Source organism: Sorex fumeus, unplaced genomic scaffold, assembly GCF_029834395.1.
Source record: "Sorex fumeus unplaced genomic scaffold, SorFum_2.1 ptg000029l, whole genome shotgun sequence".
Classification (NCBI taxonomy): Eukaryota; Metazoa; Chordata; class Mammalia; order Eulipotyphla; family Soricidae; genus Sorex; species Sorex fumeus.
Genome location: NW_026606086.1, coordinates 296,116 through 320,409, shown reverse-complemented (window position 1 = coordinate 320,409; position 24,294 = coordinate 296,116). Strand labels below are relative to the sequence as shown.

General features: G+C 53.7%; 1 pseudogene; it reads left to right on the top strand.

Annotated features, from left to right (window-relative positions):
* The first annotated feature begins 592 nt into the window (after positions 1-592).
* On the top strand, positions 593-20,143 carry LOC130024557 (vacuolar protein sorting-associated protein 33A-like; annotated as a pseudogene).
* Positions 20,144-24,294: the final 4,151 nt, after the last annotated feature.

Sequence of the window (24,294 nt, the reverse complement as noted above, 5' to 3'; positions counted from 1 at the left end):
ATCCACAGCTGTCCTGGACCCCAGACTTTAATGAGATCCCCCACTTCACACGCACCTCTGTCTCTCTCCAAATATGCATCCCACGAGCCACACTTCTGTCCCCTCTCATGTCCTTTCCAGGCTGTGGCATTGCCCAGTCTTGACTGAACGTCCGTCCCCACCCTGTGCTACCCACCACACGTCCTTTTCTGTGTGTTTTAATTGTTGTCATTGCTTGGTAATAATTTATTCAAGAAATAGCACTTTTTCCTGGGATTAGGTGTTTAAAAGAATTCTTTTTTGGGGGGTGGGGTGGGGCTGCAACAAGTTCTTTTTTTTTTCTTTCTGTTCTCCATCTCGCAAAGGTATGAACTTGTTTCTTTAAATTCAAATGGACACAATGATACGCTGGTTCTGGCATGTACACACAGGCAAACTTTTTCTCCCTCACAGTCAGTAAAATTTCACTAAACTTGTGTAAGCATCAAAGCCTGGGCCCCTCCCCCCGCAATAGTCCTGGGAGCCGTTGAGCCTGGGTTTTAGGGCAGTTGTGCACTGGCCTCTCTCTGGGTTGATTTCTGGTACAGGAAGGGAAGTCGAGGCCCCAGGGGCCATGAGGACCCTCAGGGCCTGTGACCAGCAGTCCTTGGCCAGCGGGCCCTAGGAGGCTCAGTTGGCTGGGGGTTTTCCCAGCTGGAGTGGAGGGCGCCCCCTAGCAGGCGAGGGGGTGCGTGGTGAGTCTGGGGCGGGGGCGCTGCAGCGGGGACAGCCCCCTGCCGGCAAGTGCGGGCCGCCTGGGTCGCCGCTGACCCCCATCTCCTAGACCGCGCAGAGCCGGGCGCCCCCAAGGAGGGAGACGTGGAGTCCGAAGACTGAGCCCGACGCTGCCGCCAGACCCGGACCCTGCGCCACACTCCAGGGGCCCCTGCCCGCCCGCCCCACCCCGCCCGAGGGGCCGGAAGCCTTGGCCGCCGCCCGGGCCCGCGGACAGACGCCTCCGGACTCAGACCCCCGAGGGGGTCCGCGCCCGCGCCCCAGGACTCACGCGCCCTGCGTTCCCCGCGGCCCGCCCGCCGCTGCCCCCGCCCCGAGGAAAGTCGGTCACGTGGCCTCGGGGTGCGCCTCGCTGGGCGCCGGGGGCTGGGGTCCGCCCCGCGCGGGGAGACGGGCGACGGGGGTCGCCCGCCGGGAGCCGGCGACCCTGCTCCGGCCCCCGCCAACCAACCTGGCGCCACGGAGCTCGGGCATCCGGCCGGAGGCCCCCCAGGGACTGCTGCGCCGGCAGTGCCCCCTCCTGCGGCTCCGCAGCCACGGGCCGGCCCCCGAGGGGCGGGCAGGGAACCCCCGGGACGCGGGCCTGAGCGAGGCGCTGCTGGGTGCGGGTGGGCGGGACCCCAGCGCCAGGCAGTGCCCGGCACCTGTGCAGTTCGCACGGCGGCCAGCAGAGGGCGGCGCGAGCCGCTCACGGGCCTGCTGGGGCTGCAGGTCAATCACTCACTGGGCAGGACCCGGCGATGGCCAGGGGAACCCGAGGACCCCCTGAGACCGTTCCCAGGAGCCGGGGTGGGGGGCGGGGAACATGCCCTCGCAAGGCCAGCTGGCAGTGCAGGGGAGATGACGCCAGGGCGCCCTCGTCCCCCCCGCCCCCAGCTTCCCGGGAGGGTCCCTCCAAGGGAGCAGAGGAAGCGCTGTGCCCCGGCTCTGCTGGGGGTCTGGGGGGTCTATACAGCCCCCGGGGAGCGCTGAGTCTCGGCGGCCTGTGCCCTGGCTCGGTGGGGCACCCCCGGCACCCCTAGCGGGACGGTGGGAGATGAGGGGGCATGGGGCCCTGGGGTCAGAGCTGGGGGCGCTTCTGCTTCTGCATGGGGGTCACAGAGACCTTGGTGACCTGGGCCCTCTGGTCTGGGGCCCGCCTGCAGCCCCTGCTGTAGTCTGGGCGGGGGAGTCGCGGGGGCCATCCCAGCTGCAGCAGTGCTTGGGGACCATGTGGCGCAGACCCCTGTGCTGCCTCTCTGCCCCCAAGTTCTTGATTCTTTAAAAGAAGCGTCTGGGAGCCAGAGACACTACAGCAGACAGGGCACTTGCTTGGCGTGCAGAAGACTCGGGGTCGAATCCCGGCACCCCATAAGGTCCCCCTGTATTGTAAACCAAAAGGCATGTGTCAGAGAGAGGCGGAGAGAGAAAAGAGGGAGAGAGGGAGTGGAGAGAGACCACTGCAGAAAGGAGGGAGTAGAGAGAGGTGCCTTCCCTGCCTGGGGGCGTAGGGAGACTGGGAACATTGGTGGTGAGCAATGTACACTGGTGAAGGGACAGGTGTTGGAACATGATATGACTGAAATCCAATCATGATCAACTCTGTGTATTTCATTAGGATTAAAAAAATTTCAAAAGAAAATAACATTTTTAAAAAGAAAAAACAAATTTAAGTCAATCTTGAAATTTTGAGCGAGCAGCAGTGCAGTGGGCTGGTGAGCGATGCTAGCAAAGCCTCACCGGGCAGCTGTGGTGGGAGTCAGCTCCCACGCTCCAGAAGCTTCCGAAGCTTGGCGCCTCTCCCTGGTCCAAACGGAGCCTTAATCATCAGCGTTCTTTGGGGGGCTGCAGGGGCTGAAGCATATGAAGCATATCCCGCCCGCAGGCAAATGCCTTAATCCCTGTACTATCTCCAGCCCCTGAAGGTGAGACTGTTAAGCCGGACGAAGACCAATTTTATCTTTAGTCATTTTGTTTCTTTTATTTATTTATTTTGCTTTTTGGGTCACATCGAGAGATGCTCAGGGCTTACTCCTGGCTCTGCACTCAGGAATTAAGCCTGGCGTTGCTTGGGGGACCCTATGGCATGCTGGGGATCGAACCTGGGTGAGCCGTGTGCAAGGCAAACCTCCTAACCGCTGTGCGGTCGCTCTGGACCCTTCTCTTTATTTTATTTCAACCAAAAAAACAAAACCAATGTTCTACGCCCCGCCCGCGGTGTCCAGGGGCTGCCCGGGCAGGGGTCGCCCCGACATCTTAGCACCAGGTTTTGATTATTATTACTTTTTTTGAAACTGTCATTCTGGACTCTAGCAAGAGTAATATGATGTTCCACTTCTGGAGTAAGTGGTGTGCAGAGCTGTCTGGTTTTTAGAATCACTGACGCTGTTATGAGTGGTAAATGTTTTATCTTCTGTGGACCTTTTGTTTATTTATTTGAAGTAAAAAAAAAACATTTTATTTGGTGACCTTTAGGAAGAGGACGAGCGGAGAGAGAGTAACATTTCAGGAGAGACCGTGGGCTTCTCCAAAGACAGAGAGAGCCCCTACACACATCCCAACATTAGAACGGAAAGCACAAAAGTCCCCATCTCAAGGAGAGCTGCGGGCACCGCATTTGCTCGGCTACATGGGCACAAGCAGCTCAGGGACTCGGGCAGCATAGGAGCCTTCAGTGGACCTTTCAAGGGTGGGTCTGCACCCCCCTCTTCTCCTCGACGGAGCGGCATGTCTTCTGATTGTTACTTCATGTGGCTCCAAGTTTTTCAGACACAGGATTGGTTACTTCAGCCTGAATTTATACACCTGGCTTTGGGGAATCTAAATTTTTATCCTAAAGTGGTTTTGAATTTTATTTGGGGGCTTGTGCCAGGCAGTGCTCAGGACTTACTCCTGGCTTTGCACTTAGGATCACTCCTGGCAGTGCTCAGTGGACAGTATGGGGTGCTGGGGATAGAACCCCGGGTCAGCTGAATGCAAAGCAAGCACCTTACCCACTGTACTATCTCCCTGGCCCCGGGTCTCCTGAGCACTGCCCCAGGGCACCTCCTGGTGGTGATTCTTAGCACTTCGATGAGGCTTGGCGCTGTGGTGGCAGGGATATCCCAGGCCACTCCAGTGGCCTCTCTTGGGATGCACATGGCAATGCTTGAGACCCTTGTGGTGCCAGGGGGCGAAGTTGGCAGTCATGTGTCAGGCATGTACCATAACCCCTGCATTCTCTGACTCAACACTAAAGTCTACTGTGCTTTGGAGTGGGAGTGTCAGAACACCTGAGTTTTTGTTGTTGGTCTGTTTTGTTTGGGCCACCCCTGGCAGTGCTCAGACTTACCCCTAGCTCTGCACTCAGGAATGACTCTTGGTGGTGTTTGGGGACGGTGTGGGAGGCCGGCAATCCAACCCGGTTTGGCCGCCTGCAGTGATGTCCGCGTTTGGGTCGGCTGCTAAGCTTTAGGGGTTTTGTTCACCATTTGTATGTGTGCTTTCTTAAGAACATGAGGTGGAGAAAATGTTCACACTCAAAGGAAGCCGCTAGTGAGCAGCGAATGTCAAAAATATCATTTTTTTCGTCAGAGCCCGGCTAGAACTGATGGATATAATTGCTGAAAATGTGCTTAGGTATCTCAGAGCCGATGCATGGTCTATACGGAATCATTCGTCTAGTGCTTTTAGTGCTCATCAGGACACCTTTGCTTGCCAGCGCTTTAGGAAGTGGATCTTTGGACAGATGTGAGAGTGTGTCGGAGGAGAATGGGGGGTCAGGGGTAGGATACTCTGCAGTCAGACATGGATAGATCCTCGGAACCCAGTGTGGTCCCCAAGGCTTCTGGGAGTGACTTCTGAGTGCATAGCCAGGAGTTATCCCTGAGCACCTGCAGGTGTGACCCAAAAACTATAAATAGAGAATAGGAAACTTTGTGGGTTGGGGCTTGGGGAGGCAGGGCAAACCACAGAAACCCACTCTCTCAGGACAGTAGGAAGCTCCGGCCTGTCTCAGTAGAAGGACCCAGATTTTTTTATAAAAAGAAAAACAGCTAGTGGTTCTTTTTCAAGTACTGAATACCATATGCTCAAATTTCATAAGCAACGTCAGGAGAAGATGATTAATATTTAATGCTGCAGCATCTATGGAGGAAGTGCACCAGCCCAGTCTGCATTACGTTTGATCGACATGGCCCCTAAGGACTTAAAAGCATGTGGGGTATTTGCGCAAGATCGGGCACGGTTTAGAGCAACCTTTTATTTTCCTAGAGACATCGCTTGATTAAATAGAAACATTTTTTTTTTCTGCAAGAAACAGATGTCCGTTGCAATAACCCTGAGAGGTTTTTCTTTTTTTTTTTTTCTCTTTTTGGATGACACCCGGCAATGCACAGGGGTTACTCCTGGCTCTGTAGTCAGGAATTACCCCCGGTGGTGCTCAGGGGACCATATAGGATGTTGGGAACTGGGAATCGAATCCGAGTCGGCCGCATGCAAGGCAAACGCCCTACCCGCTGCACTGTTGCTCCAGCCCCAACCCTGAGAGTTTTCATGTCCCATCAATGGCCCAAGAGAAAGCAGCACTGCCCCTTGGCAGAGCATAGGTGAGCGGTTTCCAGAAAAAGCATCACATCAAGAGAGCAGGAAAACTAAAAACTTGGGCCGAGTCAGTAGTGGGGGTTAGCTCATAAGGGTCTCTTTAGAGCCCACTGTGTGTCAGGCACAGGTGGGGCCCTGGGGAGCAGTCCTCGCGTCGGGGCCTCGGGCCAAGGCACGGTCCTTCTCTTGCAGTGAAGACAGACGTGGCCCCACAAGAGATTTCCACATTTTGTTTGTGCCCCGGCGTAGCCTGCTGTGTGAGCAGCGGCTGAAGGACCTGGGCGTCCTGGACTCCTTCATCCGTAGGGAGGAGTACAGCCTGGACCTCATTCCCTTCGACGGGGACCTTTTTTCCATGGAGTCGGAGGGCGCCTTCAGAGTAAGTTCAGTGTTTGCCCTTTGATCTTGACACTTGTTTCTGCCTCGTTTGTGATGGTGACACTCACACTGGCATTTTAGTGATTCCTGGAAGTGTCCAGTTTCTTCCTTTTGGGGAGAGATGGGAGTTGGGCCACACCCAGCAGTGCTCAAGGTTTACTCCTGGTTCTGTGCTCAAGGATCACTCCTGCGCATGCTCGGGGACCATATGTGGTGCTGGGGCTAGAACCCAGATTGGCTGCGTGCAAGACCAGCGCCTTCCCCTGTGCTGCCTCTCAGGCCGCTGCTCCTCTTGCTTATGGAGACCCTCCTGTTTCAACAAATTTGCTTAAAATTGTTGTTGCCCTTACTGAATTCTCAAAAATCAGTTGTCTTTAAATGTGTTTATTTCTGGTGTTTCTCTGCTGCTGTTCGATGTTTGTCCTTGTGCCCGTCCCACCCTGAATTCACTGTGGCTGTGGAGGAAGCTTTGAGAGTGGAAGGCAGGGCCGCTCCAGCCTGAAATAGTCAAGTCTGTCACTGCGTTTTTCCAGTTAGCCCTTTGTGAGTGATTTTGTTTCCATGACCCGCCTTTCCCCTTGATTGAGCCTTGGCAAGACCTGAAGACTCTTTTCTTACATTCTCATTTTCTAGAAATAAAATTGCTTACATTTTTTCATTCAAACTCTTGAGGTTCTGCAGTGTAACCTCAGGGCTGGGTGCAGGGTGTGTGGGAAATTCTGTTTCTCCCCCACGCCCGTCCCAGCCTGTTTCCTACTGGTTATTTTCAGCACATATTTATTTGTTTGCTTTGCTTTAGTTTTTGCTTGAGGCCTCACCTGGTGATGCTCAGGGTTTACTCTTGTGGGTCCTCAGGGGTCCATATTTGACTCTTTGATGCCAGGGAAGCACCTTCCCACTATACTATCTATCTGGCCCCCCGGAGTTTTTCTTTTTTAAATATTGTCTTTTTCTGGAAGGTTGTTTTTTTGTTTGCAAATATGATTTTATATGTTTTGTTTACTATCTTTATGACAGGGAGCACTTCTGAACAATTTCTCTTTCAAAGTGCCAGCTTGGCTCTTAGGGGTGCCTGGGCCAGAACTCTGTCTCTTTCTTCTGTGGGGTGAGGTTTCTCCATGCTTAGTCCCTTAAGAGAATCTGTAGACCCAAAAGCATTGATTTACGTGAGTTTTCAACCAGATGTTTTTCCTATGGCATATTCTTCACTGTAAAAAGGGAAAATTGGGCATGGCTGGAGTTCTGGCAGGCCGAGTGGGGGACCCCCCCAGTGGGTAACCACCACCTAAATTGTGCGACCCTCAGCCTCAGCGAGAAAGGGAGGGAAAGGGAAAATAAATACCGGAATGAAGGGGAAGATGCAAGGGGGAAACACATTAGCTTGATAATGTCTTCTAAAACCGGCATACCAGGGCCAGAGAGATAGTAAGGTGGGTAGGGCACTTGCCTTGTCCCTTGGAGACCCAGGTTCGTTCGCAAGCACTCCATACGGTCCCCTAAGCCCCGCCAGGTATCACCCCCAGAGCCAAGCCAGGGTGTCAGCCTGAACCCATGCACGGCCCCAACGCTCCCGGTGCCTGTCTGTGCCCTCTGCGTCCTCTATCATTGGAAGCTTGTGCAGGTGTGTTTGAGATGTGACTGCTTTTCCCTACATTCCTTGGGCGTGTGAGTTGATTTGTGGTACTGATGCTGCTGGTCTCAAGACATGACCTTTCTAAATTGCAGGTGCATCACCAGATTTCCGCGCACCATTTCCCCTCGGCACGTTGGTCTCAGCAGCACCTTAAGAGAAAGAACCTGGGTCTCGCTTGGGTTCTGGGCTGCTGTCACCCAGCTCCCTGTGGGTTTGCTCATGTCTCTGGGCTTCAGCCTGTGGAATCCAGAACTTTCCTGGGCTCCCCTAATGGTCTCTCCCCACCCCAGTCATGAAGCAGGGAGGGGCTTGCATGCCCTTGTGTGGTGACAGGACACAGACCTGCATGCCCCTATGTAGTAATAGGATACGGGCCTGCCTACCCCTGTCTGGTGACAGGACAGGGGCCTGCCCGGCCCTGTGTGGTGACTGGACTAGGATTTCGCCTTCCATCTGAGCCATTGCAGGTCTGGGAGCGGCTTCTCTGCTCCCTTTCCCAGTCAGCAGTGCAGAAGCGTTGAGGAAGTGTCTTGGTCACCCCAGCTGAGGATAGGAGCTGTCTCGGTCACACGCAGGGTTGGTCCTGGCCCTGCGTGGGCGGGGCAAGGCCATCCCAGCAGACAGACCCGAGACAGGTCAGAGCCAAGGGCCCCACATCCGCCCGTGGATGCTGCATTCACGCCTTCTCTCCCGCCCTGAACCACGAAGGCCCCCGAGCCCGCATCACCTGGGGAGTCCCGTGTTCAGGACAGGAGGGACCCACACACCACCAGTTATGACCCTAGGGGCTTTTAAAGAGGAATTCCAAGGGCTGGAGCTATATACATTCGGAGGGCATTTGCCTTGCATGCAGCTGACCCAGGTTCAATCCCCGGCATCCCATATGGTCCCCGAAGCACCACCAGAATAATTCCTGAGTGAAGAGCCAGGGGTATCCCCTGAGCCTCACCGGGTGGGAGTTGTTAGAGGTGTCTCTGTAGTAATACGCTGTTTTTCAAAATGAATATTTTGTTTGGGTGCTCGGGGCTTGGCAGGCCGGGCAGGAGCCGGCTGAGCTGTCCGCAGGCAGACATAGTTCCCGCTCTGAACAGTCACCTGGGCCCCTGAGCAGTTCAAAAGAGGCCCCCTAATGCTTTCCTTCCACTGAATCTTCCTCTCTGCTCTGCTGCAATGTGGAGCTTCTGGTCCTTTTCTGAGGACTCTTTGGACATCCCGACCAGGATGTTTTGGACTGAAGTGTGAGGCTGCACCCCAAACTTGGCAGAGACATCCTACGGGATCTTTGGGGATGTTATGCTCACTCTGGGCCAGGCTCTCTGGGAGGTCTCTCTCTGCACCCCGCCCTCAGTCTGCCCTCCTCGTCCTCATGCCGTTGGGGTGCACGACTGTTGGCCGCTGCCTTAGACAGTGTCAAAGATTCCACAATGAGGAGCTGGAATAATAGCACAGCAGGTAGGGCGTTTGCCTTGCATGCGGCAGACACGGGTTCGATTCCCAGCATCCCATATGGTCCCCCGAGCACCACTAGGAGTAGTTCTTGAGTGCATGAGCCAGGAGTAACCCCAGTACATTGCCGGGTGTGACACAAAAAGAAAAAAAATTAAAAAAGAGTCCTGCGATGGGCACCAACAGTGCTGCCCCATCAGGTGGAGAGCAGGTGAAGCGCATTGCGTGATTTTTCTCCTCTGCTCTCTGCACTTGCTGGATGAAGGGATTGAGGCACAGGAGTGATCTTGAGGCCCTGCTGGGGACCGTCTGTGCTCTGTCAGCCCTGCTGAACCACCCTGCTGGGTGGCGCGTGCATGCTCTTTGCTCTTTCTGGGCCAAAGATGTTTCTTTTTGTCTGTGTGTTAAATGTATCTTGTGGCCCTTCTCCGAGACCGTGGCTGCCCTCCTGCTGTCCCCTGTGACACTCGCTGCTGTATGTGGGAGAGGCTGCCTGCACTTCTACAAGCCTAGAGTGTTCTGCTGTGTGGTCACGCGGGCATGCGGAGGCCAGCAATTCCTCGCCCGCCAAGCAATGCTCACCCCCAGTAGATGTGCTGCCTTGGGGCCTCGGCACTGACTCACAGAGCCTGTGCCCACACGCCTGGCCCTCTCCCACAGGAGTGCTACCTGGACAGCGAACAGACAAGCACGTACCACGCGACCAAGGGCCTGATGACGCTGCAGGCCTGTACGGGACCATCCCCTAGATCTTCGGCAAGGGCAAGTGCGCCAGGGTGAGCTGGGGCGGGGAGGGAGGCCTCTCTCCTGCGGGTGGGGTTTGGGGCTCCACCTCGCAGTGCTCTTGGCTCTGTGCTGGGGCCACCAAACTGAGACTGTCTGCGTGCAAGGCATGACCCCTGGCCCCTCTGCTGTCTCCCAGCCCTCTTTCCTTTTCTCTTTTCTGTTCTTTATCTTTTCTTTTCCATCCCTACTCTCCCTCCCTCTCTCGCCCTCTCCCTCCTCCCACTCTCTCCGTACCCAGCAGTGCTCGGGGCTCACTCCTGGCAGGGTTTGAGGGATCATATGTGGTGCCAGGAATTGAACCTGTGTCAGCCACCTGCAAGGCAAGCATCCTACCCACCATACTGTCTCAGGCCTGTCTTGTTTTATTTTATTGTTCCATTTTTTTCCGTCTTATTTTTAAATTTTGAATTTCTGGGCACCTTTTAGCTTCATTTTAAAATCCGCCCATTGCTAAAAAGGCTCTGCCTGATTCTGTACTTTGTTCCGAGCAAGTGGCCAATATGATGATCAGGATGAAGAGAGAGTTTACAGAAAGTCAGAATTCAATATTTCCTGATTTTGATAACCTCCTTGTTGCTTGATTGAAATGTGGATTTATTAACACCCCTTGCGACTCAGCTGACATACGAAGGACTCATCGATGAAATTTATGGCATCCAGAACAGTAAGTGAAGCGACATCATTTACTAATAGGTTAGCTGAGTAAAATCAATCTCAAAAGTGTCTGTTTTTAAAGGTGTGGCATTTGTGTATAAGTCAGAATACTTGAAAATGTCAGGCACTGACTTTCAGCCCAAGGTTAAAGCGAGCTCGAGCCAGGACACCATTGGGGAAACCGAGGCTAAGGCCTTGTGCAGAGGGCCATGCGGTGTGTAGGCCCGCTGCTCGGGCCGCCCAAGGAGGCGTGAGGAATAGAGCGTTTCTGAGGGGTGCCTGGGTCCGAGGTCAGGGGGGTTTGGCCCCGTATGTTAGATTCTGTAGCATTTCAGATCTGAGTGGGGGCTAGGAAAGCTCACGGGGCTAGTGCCAGGCACACAGCCAGCGCTCGATTCCATCCGCGCTCCTGCATGTCCAGTGAGCACTGAGCCGGGAGTAGCTCCTGCTGGGATACAGTCTGAGAAGTTTCCCACAGTCTGATTCGTGTCTTTTCTTCAGAGCAGGGAGCCCCAGGCCGCAAGAGGGGTAACTCCGGTGCCTTCAGGAGTGGCCCTGGCCGGGGGCTAGGGAAACAGCCCTGGGGATAGAGCCCGGGTCTGGAAGGACAGGGATGCAGCTAACTGCATGGGGTCTCTCTGCGGACACAGAGCCCTGCAGCTGCTGAATGCTGGCCGAGTCCAGACAGTGCTGTCTGTCCAGTGTGCCAAGCTGGTTATCGCAGAGTGGATTGCGATGGTGTGTGTGTGTGGGGGGGGGGGGTTCGTGTGTGTTAGTGTGTATGTCACTGCAGTGGTGAATGTGTGGCTCAGTGACAGCGGCCACGGAAGCAGAACAGGACCACACATGGAGGCATTTCCACACAACAAAGCGTTTTCCTGCTCTTTCAGGATTATGGGGTTTTTTTCCGATCGTTTTAGACCAGTTGTTGCGAAGGATAACTTCTTAAGTTGCTTCCTTTTGTGGGGACAGTCGTAAGCAGTGCCAAAGGGACTGCGGGGCTGATCTCTGTGATTTTCTGCTCTGTGGGGCCAGTCCGTGGCCCTGCGCCCACCCGGGCTGTGCCTGGCAGTAGCTGGGGATGATGCCACACACACAGCCCCTCCCCAGACTCCTGCTCCGAGCTTTCACTGGCACGGGAGCACCCCATGCGAGGGGTCCCCGCCTCCTGGTGCTTCTGCAAGTCCCTTGATGGATGTGGCAGAGGTGCTGGGGTTTTGGGTGCAGAGGTGTGAGAGATGGGGCTCGTGGGGTTCCTCCGGGGGGAAGGAGTTTCGGGAACTCACAGTCTCTTCACATCACACACTTACTTCTGATCAAACATTTAATTAAGGGAGAGGGCTGGAGTGATAGCACAGCGGGTAGGGCGTTTGCCTTGCACACAGCTCAAGCCCGGGTTCGATTCCCAGCATCCCATATGGTGCCCTGAGCACCGCCAGGAGTAATTCCTGAGTGCAGAGTCAGGAGTAACTCCTGTACATTGCTGGGTGTGACCCCCTCAAAAGAAACCATTAAGAGAAATCTGAAAAACAAGGGGAAATTGGGCTTCCCCATAACCCCCCAGGTCTGCGCCTATGGCTGGACCGAGGGCGATGGCAGGTCCGTGCAGGAGCTGCATGCTGGCTGCCTGGGCCAGCGGCTGCCCCTCTGCTTTGAGCTGGAATGCGAGGTCTTGCCGACCTCGTGTATCTCAGCATGTGCTCAGGCTCCGGGTCCCGCGGCCACCGTGGCGTGCTGTCTCCAGACGCTGGCGCCCGGGCTGTTCCGAGGGGCTTAGGATTTGGAAAGCATCCGAGAAGTATTTTTCTTCCGTCATTCACTTTCTCTCCCACATTCTCCGATGCAGGAGTTCTTGTTGCTTTATGATTCTCAGCACCCACCCCACAGTGCTCAGGTCCCACATGGGGCAGTGCTCAAAGGAACAGACAGCGGGACTTGAGCGTGCGCTGCCCCCGATGACCCGTCTCTCTGGACCCAGAGCAGTGGAGCTGATTGTGTGTAGACACGTCGGGATTTGTGTTGAAAGTGGAGGGGATGTTTTTTTGAAAGGAACCAACTTGGAGCTAGAGGCAGTGCAGCAGTTAGGGTGAGTTTGGTCCCCAGGACCGCATATGGTTCCCCCAGTCACTGCCAAGAATTAGCCCAGAGCACAGAGCCAGGAATAAGCCTTGAGCACTGACAGGTTTGGCCCAAAAATCAGAGAAAGGAAACAGAAAGGAAAGAAGCGGTCGGAGCTGTCTCCCGCCCTCAAGCACACTTCCGTGCTGAGATGATTCCTGGGATCTTGTTTTTTTTCTTTTTCTTTTTCTTTTTCTTTTTCTTTTTCGGAGAGTATCTTCCCTGCATGGCAAAGCCTGGCAAGCTACCCGTGACGTGTTCTATATGGCAAACAAAGTAAAAAGTCTCAAAATGGAGATGTTACTGGGCCCGCTTGAGCAAAATCAATGAACAATGGGAGGACAGTGACAGGGGTCACACTTGGCAATGCACAGGGGTTACTCCTGGCGCTGCACTCAGGAGTTACTCCTGGCGGTGCTCAGGAGGGCATATGGGATGCTGGGAATCGAACCTGGGTCTGCCCTGTGCCAGGCAAACACCCTCCCTGCTGTGCTATCACTCCTGCCCCATCCTGGTCTCCTCTTGGCTTGTTGAAATGTCGGTATAGACGGCATGCACTTGCACGCGCCAGCAGGAAAGACAGTGGGCCGCCCTGGGGCATGTTTCCTCGGGTGGCCCCATCCTGAGTTCGGTTCGGGCTGGCAGTAGCAGGAGGCGTCCCGCGGACCAGGCCAGGGAAGCCGAGCGTGAAAAGCGTGAGCGTCCTACGCTCGTGCGCATCTAGTGACTCAAAGCCTAGTGCTCTCCCCTGACAGGAAGTCTCTGGAGTCTCACTTGGGTGTCCCCTCCCGTGCAGGTCATGTAAAGCTGCCACCTGAAAAATTCGCCCTGAAGAGGCAGGGTTATGGGCAGGACCTGCCCACAGAGGCCAAGAAGCTGCCGCTGGACTCAGCCGAGGAGCTCTAGGCTGAGATCCAAGACTGCAACTTCAACGCCGTGGGCGCCGTGCTCTGCAAGAAGGCCAAGGTCATCTTGGCCGCCTTTGAGGTGACTGGGGCCTGGGGCCAAGCAGCAGGCGGGCTGTGGGCGCCCGGGAAAAGGTGGTGCCAGGCCCTCTCCTGTTGTCAGGTCCTTTGCCAGTCATCGTCTGCACTCCCTGTCCCTCCCACCTTCCTCCCAGCTGCTGGCGGTGGCGGCATCTCCACTAGCTCCTGCATCTAGGGAATCCGGGTTCAGCCCAAGCAGGCTGAAACAGCGAGTGATAATGAGAGCACAGTCCCCGGCCCCCAGCTTCGTTAGCACCTCGCGCCCTCCTGCTGCTCGTTTATTCTGGGTTCAGCTCACTTTTGAAACCTGAATTCGTAAAACGATAGAAGCTGAATTTTTTAACTCTGGGGGAAGTTTTTAAAAATCACTTTTTCCCTTGAAGGGTGATTTCCTGATTTCATCTTTTTTAGGAGTTATCTCCACAATATTAGTATTTGTATTTCTTTGGGTTTTTTTTTTTTTTGAGGGGAGGCACACCCAGAGGTGCTCAGGGCTAACTCCTGGCTCTGCGCTCAGGGATCACTTCTGGTGGGCTGAGGCAACCACATGGGATGCTGGGGATCGAACCCAGGCTGGCCGCATGCAAGGCAAGCACCTCGCCACTGTTCTGTCACTCTGACCCCATGGTTGTTGTATTTCTGAAGTTGCTTTTGTCTCACTTGGGTTTTGTTCCTTAATTTTTTATTTCCTCACCTTGACTTATAAAGCTATGGATAAGAAGTGTCAGGCATTCACTGTTCCAGCTCCGAGCTCGCCATGGTGTCCAGTTCCCTCCCTTCCCGCTGCCAGTGCTCAGGGCTGGCTCCTGGCAGGCCTCGGGGTTCTGTGGGGAGGCCGGGCACTGAGCAAGCGCCTCCCACACTGTATAGCTTGGACCCAGGAAACGTTTTACACTTGATTTGCTATTGTTGAGGTCTCAGGCTATACGATCGTTAGCTTTTGTGGCTTCAAGGCACAGTTTGCTGAGCTCCACATCCCTGGCAGGGACTATGCAGTGTCAGGTGTGGCCTGCGTGGGCCCTGGGCTCCCTCCCGTCCACATGGTCTCCCAGTGCTGCAGGGTGTGGCTGTCGCAGTACCTGGACCCACCAACCTGACTTTTCTATTTTCCTGTGGCTGTGGGATCTGGTTATAACCTAATTCGTTTTGTGTCCATTTCTCACACTAAAAATTAAGTTGGGGGCATCTGCACTTGTTTGTTCATTGCAGCACTCTTTACAATAGCCAGAAACTGGAAGAAACCTGAGTGCCCAAGAACAGATGACTGGTTAAAGAAACTTTGGTACATCTACACAATGGAGTACTATGTAGCTCTTAGAAAAGATGAAGTCATGAAATTTACATACAAGTGGTACAATATGGAAAGTATCATGCTAAGTGAAATGAGTCAGAAAGAGAGGGATAGACATAGAAATATTGCATTCATCTGGGGGATATAAAGCAACAAAATATGAGATCAATACCTAAGAATAGCTGAGATCAACACCAGGAGGATTACTCCATAGCTTAAAGGCCAGCCGGGTATTCTAGGGGAAAGGGCAGTTCAGATAGAGAGGGGAGCACCAAATAAAGGGTGTTTGGAGGATCCTCCCAGGAGGGGAAATGCATGTTGAACGTAGACTATGGACTGAACATGATTGCCACTCAATGCCTCTTTTGCAGACCACAACACCCAAAAGGAGAGAGAGAACAAAGGGGAATGCCCTGCCACAGAGACAGGGTGGGAGGGGGGGTGGGGGGAAATGGGCACTGGTGGAGGGATGGGTATTTGATCATTGTATGACCGAAACCCAAGCACAAAGATTTGTAAATCTACAACTGTACCTCATGGTGCTTCACTAATACTAAAAAAAAAAAAGAGAAAAAAATTAATTTGGGGGAGCCGGAGTGATAGCACAGCGGGTAAGGCGCTTACTTTGCATGCAGCTGACCAGGGTTCAGTTCCCAGCATTCCATGTGGTCCGGTGCATGCCAGGAGTGATCCCTGAGTGCCAGGCCAGGAGGAAGCCCGGGGCACTGCCTTGCACGTGATTCAAACATGCCCTGGGCAACCCAAAGACCCAAACTCTTAAAAATGCACTCTTGGCAGCCAGGGCTGGGGCTGGGGCACATTGTGTGTGTGTGTGTGTGTGTGTGTGTGTGTGTGTGTGTGGCCTTGGGTGCCGTTCCCAGCACTGCTGTGGCTGTGACTGGGGTACACCCCGTGTATGTGTGTGCGTGCGTGTGCACACGCGCACACGCACAGATGTGCGAGGCCCAGAGTGCTGTCCCCAGTACTGTCGTGACCTTCTCCCCTCCCTCAGGAAAGGCACAACGCCAAGACGGTGGGCGAGATCAAGCAGATTGTCTCCCAGCTACCCCACATGCAGGCGACACGGGGCTCCCTGGCCAACCACACCTCCATCGCCGAGCTCATCAAGGACGTGACGAGTGAGTGCCCTGTCCCGGGCTCAGGCTCAGGGTGTGTCACTGGCTCCCTGCTACTTCTGGGGGGCCCCGGCTACTGTTTCACTTGTGCATTGTTCCCTGTGCCAGCCGCTGTGTCCTCACAGAAATGTTCCGAGTGTGACTGTTGGGTTCTGCGGGGTCAGGTGGTGCAGCAGGACTCTCCCAGGCTCTGGGTGGCGCCAGCACTGCTTCGCCAGACCTGGCAATACTTGCTGAGGTTGGTTTCAGTCTGATGTGGCAAGGAGCTGGAGTTGGAGCGGTACTGCAGTGCCTGGCACACAGCCGGCCCGGGTTGGATCCCGGAGTCGCATATGGTCTTTGAAGCCTGCCAGGAGTGATCCCTGAGCACCACCGGGAGTGGCCCCCAAAGTAACCAAAGTAAAATGCCCTTGGGAAATTGCTTTAATTAGTGTGAAGAGGTCAGCCTCGTTCCTGACGCCCCATTCCCTCTCAATGGAACGACCATCTCCGAATTCAACAGCTATGTGTACCTAGGTCAAGAGGTCAACATGACAAATGACCTGGCACCCGAGCTGCGCAGGAGGAAGAGAGCGGCTTGGAAGCCTTCAAGAACGTTGAAGAAATAGCTAAGAGGACGAAGAACCTCCGGCTCCGGGCACATCTCTTTGATTCCACTGTTCTTCCTGCATTAACATATGCCTCAGAGACCTGGGCCCTACGCAAACAAGATGAGAACGCTATTCACGTCTCCCAAAGAAGAATAGAAAGAGTTATGCTTGGAATATCACGTTTCACTCAAATGAGAGAAAGAATCCGGAGTTCTGACATCCGTCGACGATCAAGAATCAGGGACGCTGTCTCATTTGCCAAGGTGTCGAAAATCAGATGGGCTGGTCACGTAATGAGATTTAAAGACGACCGCTGGACTAGAGCTGTTACCGATTGGATTCCACGGGATGTCAAAAGACCGCGTGGCCACCCACCTACCAGATGGTCAGACTTCTTCGTCAAGATCATGAACGATCGGTTTGAGGCCCTTCATGTTCCCGGAGCGAACAGATGCCATTGGGCTACACTAGCACGCGACAGGGACAAATGGAGATGTTACTGGAGCCCGCTCGAGCAAATCAACGACTAACGGGAAGTTAAGTGATGAAGTGTGAAGAGGAAGCTGCTAGGGCCCAGGTCCCGGGGCTCTGTGTCTAGGCGCACCTCGGGGCACAGGCTGTCAGCTTCTCTGTTCTGGAATGTGCCTTCCCGGTGATGACTTAAACTTGGTGCTTGCTTGCTACTTTGCATGCCTTTGGGAGAAATGAGCATTTATCCCACTTCTGAGTTGCTCATGTGTTCATTATGTTTCAGCGTCTGAAGACTTCTTTGATATGTTAACCGTGGAGCAGGAGTTTATGTCTGGAATAGACACTGATCAGGTACGTGAACACTAAAACCGTTTTAGCCGATAGTTAATGAGATTGGCAAACAGAACTCGAGGTAGGAAAGGAATCGCTTTGATTTCTCTGTCTGGCCTAAATACCTGTCAGGGCAGTGCAAAATGTGCGGAAAGAGATTCTGCCAAGGGATAGGTTTCTGTTGACCGGGGGTGGTGTGTATCTGTGTGTGTGTGTGTGTGTTCCATTTTGTGTGTGTGCGTGCATGTGTGTGTGTGTGTGTGTTCCATTGTGTGTGTGTGTGCATGTGTTCCATTGCTGTTCGCTGTCCTCAGAGAAACAAGACCCAGCCCTGAAGCCCAAGACTATTGAAGCCCATCACGGATAATTTAAGAGCATGGGTTATATGATCCCTTTTCCTGTCTGCCTGTCAATAAATCCCGCATTCTCACTTGCAGCAAGCAAGCGCCCAAATTCCCCACAGTCCCTGCTACTTTACTGATGCTGCTCAGGTGTCGCTGACAAGTGGGACAGTTGCACCCGCCGCCCTTAGCCCCGGAGCTTAGGTTGTTCAGGGATTGTGGGCAGGAGCGTGAGCCAATCTCCAGCCTCTCCTTGATTGGGCCTCTCAGGGGCCGGGGAACGCCCAGGCCTGCAGGCCCAGACCCGGCTCTCACGCATGAATCTGCCACGACTCTAGGTCAACAGTTACATGGAGGACTGCATCGCCCAGAAGCATCCACTCATCAAGGTGCTCAGGCTCATTTGCCTGCAGTCGGTGTGCAACAGTGGGGTCAAGCAGAAGGTTCTGGATTATTACAAAAGAGAAATTCTCCAGGTCAGTGTTTCTAAGTGACTCATTTGCCAAGGAAGAAATTTATTAAAAAGGCAGTTGGCCTTGCATGTGCCCACCTGGGCTCGATCCCCGGCACCCATATGGGTTCCCTGAGCCCCACCAGCACTGATCCCTGAGCACAGGAAGTGGGGGGGGCGGGCAAAAGCAAACCAAACAAAGGAGACATCTGGACAGTAGCACGTCAGGAGGTGTGGTTGCCCTCCTTTTCTTACTCAGTTATTTCAGTACACTGTCATCTATCTTCCTTATGTTGGGCCCATGCATTCTGACTTTAAAGTGAAAATGTGGGGTCCAAAGAGCTAGAAAGGGGCTGGAGCAATAGCACAGCGGGTAGGGCGTTTGCCTTGCACGCAGCCGACCCTGGTTCGATTCCCAGCATCTCATACGTTATCCTGAGCACTGCCAGGAGTGACTGCTGAGTGCAAAGGCAGGTGTAACCCCTGAGGATCGCCGGGTGTGACCTGAAAAGCAAAACAAACAAACAAACACAAAAACCCAACAAACCAAGAGGTAGAAAGGGGTCAGGCACTTGTCTTGCATGCTGCCGGGTATGACTCAAAAACAATAGTATCAAAATGAGAATGAAAATGTTCGCTCCCTCTTTGGAAGTGGGAGATCTAGCAGGCTCCCCAACTCCTCTGGCAGACATACGGCTACGAGCACATCCTGACGTTACAGAACCTGGAGAAGGCCGGGCTGCTGCGGCCCCAGCAGTGGGCCAGGAACAGCTACCCCCCCCATCCGGAAGACCCTGCGCCTCTGGATGGACGATGTGAATGAGCAGGTGAGTCGAGTCTTCATGCACACGCATGCACATGCACGCCATCTAATAGGCGAGCTGAGCCTTCACGCACATGCATGCGGACCAACATACACACACAGACACATACATAGACATACACACACACATTTCCCCAGTGGTGTGGCATCCTGCTGGTGGGAAGGCGCTGCCCTTGCAGAAGCCAGGACTGAGAGGGGCTTTTTGGGGGATGCTCTTTGAAAATGGGGACTGGGGGGTGGGAAGCGGGGGCCCTTGTCCACTTAGGCCTCAGGGCGGGGGAGGCTGGTCTGGACTCAAGGAAGCCTCTGGTCAGGGAAAAGGCCAGCCTCAAGTAAGAGGATTGGGGACCAACACAACTGACTCACTGTGGGCAGTTGGGGCTGCTGGATTCAGAGTCACTGTGGGGGGGGGGGGTGTTTCAGACTGGGGGTGACTGTGATGCTGGGGGCTGTCACTCTCACCCTTGGGAGATTTGGGCTTGGCTGTGCCCTGGGGCCTCGCCCCCTGGAAGAATGCCTGAGAGTATCTTGGCTGGGCTTAGAGCTCTCCACATTCCCTCCCCCCAGCGGGCCAAGTTTCTATAGGAGAAGTTTCTCACCAAATTGATGAACAGTTTTTCTTCTGTGGGGGTCGGATGGAATCTTTCCCGGGCAGACAGTTGAATGTTCAGACCCAGCGGTGCTGGGGTTTGGCCACGCACCTGCCCTCTGCACGTGCTGCCGGGCACTGGCACCTTCCAGCACACAGGGGCACCAAGCAACTTTCTGAGATTGGTTTGAGACAGAAGGACTCAGGGCCAGGAGTGGTGAGGGCAAAGCCATGCGTCAGCTCTGCACCACCAGGTCTGATCCATAAAGCTGTAGGGGTAGGGGTGGGGGGGAGAGAGAGAGAGAGAAGGAGAGAAGAGAGAGATTGGGAAATTGGGTAGAGGGTGGAGATGGCAGGGCTGAGCAGGGTAGGCTGGAGCACACTGTGTTCCTCCCCAAAGTCAAATCCAGGATGGCAGCGTGGAGGACGTTTGCCTTTAGTGCGGCCAACCCAGGTTGTGATCCCTGAGTGCAGCACCAGGAGGGAGCCCTGAGCACCGCAGGGTATGGCCTCCGCCGAAACAAACAAACAAAAAGAGATCCCATGGCCCATTGGGCAGAGAGGAGTTGGTTGACTCCAGGTGTCGCTCTCGAATCCTCCGCAGAACCCCATGGACATCTCGGCTATGCCTCCCTCAGCATGCGGCTGGCCCAGCTGCTCTCCCGGCCTGGTTGGCGCAGAATCGAGGAATTTCTGCACATCCTCCCGGGCCCCCACTTCGAGGAGCGGCAGCCGCTGCCCAGGTGCCTGCAGAAGAAACGTAGGTTTGTGAGTGATTTTGTTTTCGTGACCCGCCTTTCACCTTGATCGAGTCTTGGCAAGACCTGAAGACTCTAATCTTACATTCTCATTTTTAGAAATAAAATTGCTTACATTTTTCATTCAAACACTTGAGGTTCTGCAGTGTGACCTCAGGGCTGGGTGCAGGGTGTGCGGGAAATTCTGTTTCTCCCACATGCCCGTCCCAGCCTGTTTCCTACTGGTTATTTTCAGCACATATTTATTTCTTTGCTTTGCTTTGGTTTTTGCTTGGGGCTTCACCTGGTGATGCTCAGGGATTACTCTTGGTGGTCCCCAGGGGTCCATATTTGACTCTTTGATGCCTGGGAAGCACCTTCGCACTGAACTATCTGTCGGGTCCCCGGGACATTTTCTTTTTTAAATGTTGTCTTTTTCTGAAAGGTGGATTTTTGTTTACAAATATGATTTTATATGTTTTGTTTACTATCTTTATGACAGGGAGCACTTTTGAAAAATTTCTCATTCGAAGTGTCAGCTTGGCTCTTAGAGGCGCCCGGGCCAGAACTCTGGCTCTATCTTCTGTGCGGTGAGGTTTCTCCATGCTTAGTCCCTTAAGAGTATCTGTAGACCCAAAAGCATTGATTTATGTGAGTTTTCAACCAGATGTTTTTCCTATGGCATATTCTTCACTGGAAATAGGGAAAATTGGGCATGGCTGGAGTTCTGGCAGGCTGAGTGAGACCCCCCACCCCCCAAGTGGGTAACCACCATCTAGAGTGTGCGACCCTCAGCCTCAGCGAGAAAGGGAGGGAAAGGGAAAATAAATACTGAATGAAGGGGAAGATGCAAGGGGGAAACACATCGGCTTGATAATGTCTTCTAAAAACAGCGTACCAGGGCCAGAGAGGTAGTAAGGTGGGTAGGGCACTTGCCTTGCCCCTGGCAGACCCGGGTTCGTTCCCAAGCACCCCATACGGTCTCCCAAGCCCGCCAAGTGTCACCCCCAGTACCAAGCCAGGGAGTCAGCCTGAACCCGTGCACTTCCCCAACGCTTCCGGTGCCTGTCTGCGCCCTCTGCGCCCTCTGCCATTGGAAGCTTGTGCAGGTGTGTTTGAGATGTGACCGCGTTTCCCTGCTTTCTTGGGTGTGTGCGTTGATTTGTGGTACTGCTGCTGCTGGTCTCAAGACACGACCTTTCTAGAACGCAGGTGCATCACCAGATTTCCGGGCACCCTTTCCCCTCAGCTTGTTGGTCTCAGCAGCACCTTAAGAGAAAGAACCCGGGCCTCGCTGTGCCATCGGCCCCTGTGGTTAACGTAAACAAATTTTTTTTTAATACGGAATTATGGCTGGAGCGATATTACAGTGGCAGGGCGTTTGCGTTGCACGCAGCCAACATGGCCGACCCGAGTTCAATTCCTCCACCCCTCTCGGAGAGCCCGGCAAGCTACCAAGCGTATCTCGCCCGCCCGGCAGAGCCTGGAAAGCTCCCCGTGACGTATTCGATATGCCAAACTCAGTAACAACAAAGTCTCCAATGGAGACGTTACTGGGCCCGCTCGAGCAAATGGACGAACAACGGGAGGGCCTTTACTTTTTTCACTTTCCTTACGGATTTCTGGGTGGTGTGGAGATAGCTTAGAGGGCTAGAGGCCCAGCATCACCTGGGGAGCCCCGGGTTCAGGACAGGAGGGACTCACACACGACCAGATATGACCCTAGGGGCTTTTAAAGAGGAATTGCAAGGGCTGGAGCTATATACATTCGGAGGGCATTTGCCTTGTACGCAGCTGACCCAGGTTCAATCCCCGGCATCACATATGGTCCCCGAAGCACCACCAGAATAATTCCTGAGTGCAGAGCCAGGGTATCCCCTGAGCCTCGCCGGGTGGGAGTTGTTAGAGGCGTCTCTGTAGTAATACGCCGTTTTTCAAAATGAATGTTTTGTTTGGGTGCTCGGGGCTGGGCAGGGCTGGGCAGGAGCCGGCTTAGCTGTCCGCAGGCAGACACAGTTCCCGCTCTGAATAGTCACCTGGGCCCTTGAGCAGTTCGAAAGATGTCCCCTAATGCTTTCCTTCCCCTGAATCATTCTCTCTGCTCTGCTCCACTGCAGAGTTTCAGGTCGTTTTCTGAGGACTCTTTGGACATCCTGACCAGAGTGGCTTAGACTGAAGTGTGAGGCTGCACCCCAGACCTGGCAGACCCATCCTACGGAATCTTTGGGGATGTTATGCTCACTCTGGGCCACTCTTTGGGAGGTCTCCCTCTGCACCCTGCCCCCAGTCTGCACATCTCCACGGTGTTATATTTTTATTGTTAATTTTTTCACCCGGTGATGCACAGGGGTTACTCCTGGCTCTGCACTCAGGATTTACTCCTGGCGGTGCTCAGGGGACCATGTGGGGTGCTGGGATTCGAACCCAGGTTGTCTGCATGCAAGGGAAATGCCCTCACTGCTGTACTATCGTTCCAGCCCCAATACTAGAAGCTTCGGCCTGGGATTCTTGTTCCTTCGGGTCTTTTGCATGGAAGGGTGGGTGTGAGTCAGAAGTGAGCGACTGTGGGCGTTGGGGGGATTCTATAGCATGTGGGGTGCCCGTGAGTCTTCCGAGGCATGTGAGGTCGCCCCTGGCAGGTTCTGCAGGGCAGCTGGGGCTAGGACCTGGGTTAGGCCAGAGACCTGCCTCACCTCCGGTCACCTTCTCTCAGTCCTGTTTGCCGGCTTGCTCTTCTCTTCGAGCTCTTGCTAACTCTGATTTTTCCCCCTTACATGTGACAATTTCCTCTATCTGGATATTTTGAAGTTGAATGCCAGTGTGAGGTGGGTGACTGGGCTGGCTGATGACATTGAATAGATGCCGTTTGCATATGTCCTGTGCCTTCAGGCTATATATAGTCTTGAACTGTGTCTGCAGCTCCTGACATTTTGTTTGGACCAGAAGACTGATTTTTATGTAACTTCCTCATAGAACGGTGTGTGGTGCTGCCCATCACGCCACAGCTCCCAGGGCTGGTGTTTCCCTGTCCAGAAAATGCTGGACAGACGTGAGCCAAAGCTCTAGCTGGGAGGAAGCATTTGTACCGCGGGATGAAATCGAACTGCCTTTGAGTCAAGCTGACATTTTCAAGAGATACAAAACAGACTTTTTTCCCCCCCATTTTTAGTACCAGAACAGATAATCCCCTAAGGTTATTTGCTTCCCTGAAAGATATTTAGCTTGCCCTTTCAAAGTTCATTTAGAGCAGATCTTGGCGTTCAATCAGAGTTGGGTGCTAACTGAGGTCAGAGTGTTTGCTTATTTGTGGCCTTCTTTGTCTCTTAAGAGGAACCGTAGTTAGAGGCCACCAGAGAAAACAAAACACAAGCACCCGCTTCCTCCCAGCTTGGTTCCTCTGTTCTCAACCCCCGGCCATTTGTCTATACATCTTCCCCAGAACAGGCGGGGAACAGAGGTAGAGGGAAGGTCTGAGAAGCCCCTGCATGGTGCTCCCTGAGCAGTGCTCCCCATCTTTGTGGCTTCTGTTGAGGTTCTGAAATGAGTCATCAGGTGCTAGTGACAAATGTGTCATGTATGGCGTGACACAAAGATGGAGTTTGTGCCATCAGTCCCTAGGGTGGGAGGAGGGAGCATCGGGTTTTGGGGGTCAGTGGCAGGAGGATGTGACCCATAGCGTGTCGGCTTTATCTCGGGTGGGGGAAAACGGATCGTTTGGGGAGAAGTGTGCTTGGGGTACAGATTTGCCCCATTTTTCTGGATTTCTCTCTCTCTCTCTCTTTTTTTTTTTATGTAGGAGTACTGCTATTTATCCAGCCACTGATTAGCTGATTGAATTGTGCATGAACTCCACCTTAATTTTTTTTTTTCACTTTTTATGATTTTATTTATTGAATCACCGTGAGAGCAGTTACAAAGCTTTCAGGTCTAAGTCTCGGTCATACAATGAATCACCCGTACCTTCACCAGTGCCCATTCTCCACCCCCAACAACCCCAGTATATCCCCATCCGACACCCTCCCCCTACCAGTGGGGCAGATGATTTCCACATTACTCTCTCTCTACTTTGATCACATTCAATATTTTGACACCAGACCCACCATTATTATTTGAGATTTTGCCCCAACACTCAGATCTGCTGAAAAGGCAACAGTAGACAATTTGTTTTCTATTGCTGGTTATGAATAACATATGATGTTTCGTGGCTGCAGTACTGGCCGC